A 6,468-nucleotide genomic window follows, 5' to 3' on the forward strand; every position below is an offset into this window, starting at 1 on the left:
TAGACAACAACCTTTCTTTCCAATAATTCTTCACTGTCACATTTTCAATTATTTTTTTACCTGAAAACTGTACAGCTTGACTGCAAATTAAATGCAAATTGCCAGACAAATGAGATGTCACTTCGGTAAACACTGTGATACATTCAAGACATTCGATTCCTTTTACACCCATACTCAATTTCCCACTTACTGTCAGTGTTCTACATACCAGCACAGTTTATAAAATAAGATTAGAAACAACACACACTTTCTCATATCCGACCGCAATTGTTCTCGAAGACCATCCTTCGTCGCTTTTAAGATTCCAGATGTTTATTTTCCCCGCCTGTTTCGTTATTCCAATTGACGTTCCATTCTTGATCTCATAAAGGTATATTTTTTCCACTAAAACGCCATCCCCGTTACCACGACTTTCGACGCCATTGCGGGTTTAATAATTAAACGTTCATCTGTGTGCACCAAGGAAATCTACGTATTCCCCCAGCCCCCTCAAACCTAACAAAATACACAGACAAGACTCTATGCACAAAGCCACTACTTAGCAGGGGAGTGACAGGCAAGACTTTTACCGACACGGAAAAAAAAAATAAACTAGACCCTCCGTGAGGGTACACTGGGTTGCCTGTGGTACGTGCAGCGTTCCAGGCATTTTTTTTTCAAGTTGGGGGGTCATCACCATTTAAGGGCTCACCCAGAAGTCATACCAGCAGAGTCCTTTTGGTTCACAACTCCTCACACGTTCGTACGACGAAACAGATCCTTTTCTGAGGTTAAAAACCTGGCTACCGGCCTATTAATTAATCATATGTCAGAAAGAAGAAATTCCTGTCCTCTTTAAAGAAAATTGACACGCATTGCTTACGTGTGGTAGTGACATAACACAGCGATTTATTCCATAATGTCAACTAAGCTGTGTGTTGTCTTCCAGGAGATTCAAGTTGTCCTTGCGTAATATGTAGCTCTAACAGTGCACGATATTGTTTTGGTTTTGTCTATCATTGTAGTGCCATGGTAGAAGTCTTGGGTAAATAGCCTGAGAAGACACGTGGTTACTAGCAAAGTACTGAACCCAGAAAGATTGAAGAAAATAAATGGGAAGTGAAAAACATTGTCTTCTGGGATGACATGTTGACAGTTGTCTTTGCGTAGTATGTAGGTCTAACAGTACACGATATTGTTTTGGTATTGTCTATCATTGTAGCGCCATGGTAGACGTCTTAGATAAATAGCCCCTTGAGAAGACATGTGGTTACTAGCAAAGTACTGAACCCAGAGAAATTGAAGAAAATAAAAGGGAATCGAGAAACATTGGCTTCTGGGCTGACTTGTTGATCATGCAACTTCTTTCCACCACAAGTATAAGCGTGCACTGACAGCATCTGACAGCTTTGTAAACAAAAGTTGAAAGCTGAATTTTATCCCTATCCAGCAGGGTTAGTAACTGGATGGGCGACCTAAGAAATATATCACTCAGTAACGGAAGCATAGGACCGAAAATTCTTTTTTAATGCTATCAAATGCGAACCAAGCAAGATACAGATTTTGTTAGTTTGCTTTATGCAAAACAATTATTGATGTCAAAGTAAATAAATATGGATACACAGTTTTTAAGAAGAGCAGAAGGAAGTTTTAGGACGGTCGATCGAGAATAAAATATTTTGCCATCGGTAACAAAATTTGCGACATGAAAACAACATTAATTTTGAATCACGAATATAAAAAGTTACCATTAGCGAAAAACATTTTGGGAGATTTTAGTTGTTTTGTTGTAATTGTACTTTTGGCTGCACCGAGTGAATCGCACATCGAATTCAGCGGGCGCAGTGATCAAGTTACCGCGGCATGTTTACTCGCGAAACAGTGAAGCATCTGTGTCAAATGATGCTTAGATACCGGGTTTTTGTTTTTGTTACTTTTCTTTTTCTTTCAATTGTTATAAATTTTGACAAGAAATGTGCGAATTCAACACAAAGATCACAATCGCCCAACTCTCAGAGGTTGACCATTGTTTCTGGAAAATCAAAAATTTACTCTCCAAGACAAGGTTATTTATCACCAGGTAATTCCATCGGTTTGGTAATTACAGCTCCTTTATTATTCATCAGCGTCACAATCTTTTGCCGATTTTGGGGGTCATTTTGTTGAAACTCAAGCACGCTTCCAACGGACCTCTTTATTTCGTGACTCATGCGTTACCACAAAAATTCTCCCCGTATCACATTTCAACACATGTATGCAAATTTGCTAAGCTCGAAAATTACACAACATAATAAATTTACAAAAGCTGGAAATTTCACAGAAATATTTTCCAGCGAAACATTTCTTGAAACAAGCAACATATTTGCTATAAGAGGCAAGAAACCCTTCCTATTTCAGTTGCGTGCGTACAAGCGAAACACACAACCACAAAGCATATGTAATTAAACAAATTTCTGACAGTTCACATCAAACCCTTTTCGAAAGAACCTTGACCGTACATAATAAAGCACAAAAGAGGCAACAAGCTTTCATTCAAATAATTTTTCACTGTCACATTTCCAATTTTTTTTAACCTTTGCAGAGTTGAGTACAAAATGAATGTTACTTGACAGACACACAGGAAAACTTTAAATAGATGCGACTTCAGTAAACACTGTGAGACACAACAGAGGAGGTTTTCTGGACGGTCGATCGAGAATAAAATATTTTGCCATCAGCAACAACATTTATGACATGAAAACAACATTAATTTTTAACCCCCAATATAAAAAGTTACGATCAGCGACAAACATTTTGGGAGATTTTTGCTATTGTACGCTGCACAAGTAAAAGCGCAAAATCGAAAGTGACATCGGATTCAGCGGGCGCCGTGATGAAGTTACCGCGGCGTGTTTTAATACTCGCGAAACAGTGAAGCATCTGTGTCAAATCATCATTTGACACAGATACCGGGTTTTTGTTTTTGTTAGTTTTCTTTTTCTTTCAAGTTTTATAAAGTTTGACAAGAAATGTCCGAATTCAACACAAAGATCACAATCGCCCAACTCTTCAGGTTGACAGTCAAAACTTTACTCTCCAAGACGAGGTTATTTATCGCCAGGTAATTCCATTGTTTTGGGGATAGCAGCTACTTTATTATTCATCAGTGTCAGATTTTTTTTTTGCCGATTTTGGGGGTCATTTTGTTGAAACTCAAGCAAGCTTCCAACAGACCTGTTTATTTTCGTTACACTATACCACAAAAATGCTCCCGTATCACATTTCAACACACGTATGCAAATTTGTTAAGCTCGAAAATTACACAACATGATATTAAAGTTCACAAAGGCTGGAAATATCTCGGCAAAATCCTTTTCCAGTGAAAAATTAATCGAAACAAACAACATATTTACTATTTGAGGCAAAAAAACCTTCCTATTTCAATTGCGTGCGTGCAAACAAGGGATGCAATTAAATACATTTTTGACAGTTCACATCAAACCCTTTTCGACTCGGAACCTTGACAGTAAATAATGAAGCACAAAAGCGAGAACAACTTTCATTCAAATAATTCTTCACTGTCACATTTCCAAATATTTTACACCTTTGCAGAGTTGAGTACAAAATACCGGTAAATGTAAATTGTCAGACAACTAAGATACGACTTAAGTAAACACTGTGATGCATTCTTGTAGGCGTTCGATTCCTTCAATGTTAATTTGTTAAATCATAGTTAGTAACTATGGTTAAATCCATAAAAAAATTGCTATTTGATTTCCGTGTTTTATATAAAACCAAGTTAGTAAAATATTAGAAACAAAGCTCACTTGATATCCGAAGGCGAAAAATGAAATTGTTGTCGAAGACCATTACTCGTCGCTTAAAATCCAGATATTTAGTTTTTCAGCGCTGTCTTGCTCATCCAATTGACGATCCATTCTTGAGCTCCATGAGGGTATATTTTGTTTAAAGATCCACTAAAACGCCATTCACGTTGTTATACCGGAAGACTGTGCAGAGTTGAGAACAGTAAATACAAATAGAGAGACAACTGAGATTACAGATCCACTATATAGATTCCTTCTCTGTCTTTGTTGAACCCATACTGAGTTACCAGAGAACTGTTCATTTGGTTTCAGTGTTGTACAAAACACCACACTTGGCAAAATTTTAGGAAGACAGCTCACTTTGATTACGGCTCGACAGGCGACAGATTGTTGTCGAAGTCCATTACTCGTCGCTTTTAACATTTGACAACATTTAACATTGTCTGTCTTGTTCAGTATCCAATTCGCTTGCCATTATTGAGCTTCATAAGGGTTCATTTTGTTCAAAGATCTACTAAAACGCCATTCGCGTTACATGACTTTCGACGCCATTGCCGGTTAAGTTAATCGTTCTACTGTGTCTACCCGAGAAATCTACGCATTTCCCACTACCCTCTCGATCCTAAGAAAATACGCGAAGAAGGCTCTATGGACAAAGACACCACTTAGCAGGGGAGTGACAGGCAAGACTTTTACCGACACGGAAAAAAATAAAAAAAAAAAGAAAACGAAAAATAAAAAAACGACGAAATTAAAGACAGATTCCGACTGGGTTTGCCACTGAAGTGGCAACCCAGTAACTAGATGCTTCTATGAAGCATACACTGGCTTGCCTGTGGTACGTGCTACAGAAAATCAGAAGGCACTGAATTGTGTGGTATTGAAATACAGCATTCCAGTCTCTGAAGAATAACAAATAAAAGAGAAGCGAGAAACATTGGCTTCTGGGCTGACATGTTGATAATCACAACTTCTTTTCACCACAAGTGTGCCCTATGAGCATCCGAAAACTTTGTAATACTAAACTTCACTGAAGTCAAGCCCTGTTTCGCGGGGTTAGTGTTGGGATGGGAGACCAAAGCAATAAACCCCTCATAAAAAACAGAAACATCTGACCGAAAATACTATTAACGCTAACAAATGCGAACTCAGCAAGGTACAGATTCTGGTAGCTTGCTTTATGCAAAACAAATATTAGGGACTTTAAGATAGTGGACAACGGTAGGCTGGGACGGTTGGATGCGTATGCCGGAGACTTTGGACGAGTACAGTAGAAAGGCGCGAAATTTGTAACTTAAGATTCGGCCAACACGACCGTAGGACGGTGGAATAAACATGTCTTTTGAAGAGGCGAGAAATTCTCTTGTAATTTCCTTTGCAGAAGGTTCAATTAGCAAGGAGGAATTTCTTATTTTATACCATGAATACGAATCGGTAAATCCTCTTTATCCGTACTGGGAATTTGAACCAATTTGTTTAGATTCCTTGGATTCTAGCGAGTGTAAATCCGCTAAGGGGAATTGGTTCATAAACAAAAAATGCGGCTACAATTATCTCTTTTACCTTTCTTTTCTGCTTTCCTCCTGTGTCATGGTGGATTATGGATAACGCTACATTGAGAACAAGCAAATTTTGGTTTGAGCCGCAATGTGGCCGAGTGATGTCTCTGAATGAACTCAGAATTTTCGCTAGATTTTTTCATTTCAGCGATGGATAAATCAAGACAAACACAACCAAATGCACATTTAACCCATTGGGTGATCAGTTTTCAATGCATAATAAAGGAAAAGACTAAAATAGTGCTAACAAGTATGGATGAATTCCTACCATTTTCACCGTGGATTCCAGGACGAGAAACCCGGCGAAAACATACCGTCCTAGAAGCACGACGGTCAAATGTCACGAGGATTTTGCGTGACATAACACTCATCTAACGGTCCCAGTCTACCGTCGTGTACTATCTTAAATTCCCTATTGATGAAAAAGCAAATAAATCTTGATACACAGTTTTCAGAAAGAGCAGAAGGAAGTTTCCCGGACGGTCGATCGAGAATAAAATATTTACGACATGAAAACAACATTACTTTTGAACCGTGAATATAGAATATAAAATGTTACGATCAGCGACAAACATTTTGGGAGATTTTTGCTACGTTCAAGTAAATTGCAAAATCGAAAGTGACATGGCCGGAATTCAGCGAGCGCCGTGATTAAGTTACCGCGGCATGTTTACTCGCCAAACAGTGAAGCATCTGTGTCAAATGATGGCAAGATACCGGGTTTTTGTAAGTTTCTTTTTCTGTCAAGTGTTATAAAGTTTGACAATGAAATGAGCGAAGTCAAAAACAAAGATCACAATCGCCCAACTCTTGTTTATGCAAAGTCAAAATTTACTCTCCAAGACGCGTACGACGTTATTTATCACCAGGTAATTCCATCATTTTGGAAATAGCAGCTACTTTACTATTCATCTGCGTCACAAGTTTTCACTGATTTTGGGCCTCATTTTGTTGAAACTCAAGCACGCTTCCAACAGGCCTGTGAACCCTTCCTGCTTACAGAGCAATACTAAAAAACTTCTCCCATATCACATTTGAACCTTAAGCTCGAAAATTCAATACACAACATGATATCATAATTCACAAAGGCAGAAAATACCACAGAATCCTTTTCCAGCGAAAAT

This window comes from Montipora foliosa, chromosome 3 (genome assembly GCF_036669935.1).
Source record: "Montipora foliosa isolate CH-2021 chromosome 3, ASM3666993v2, whole genome shotgun sequence".
NCBI lineage: Eukaryota > Metazoa > Cnidaria > Anthozoa > Scleractinia > Acroporidae > Montipora > Montipora foliosa.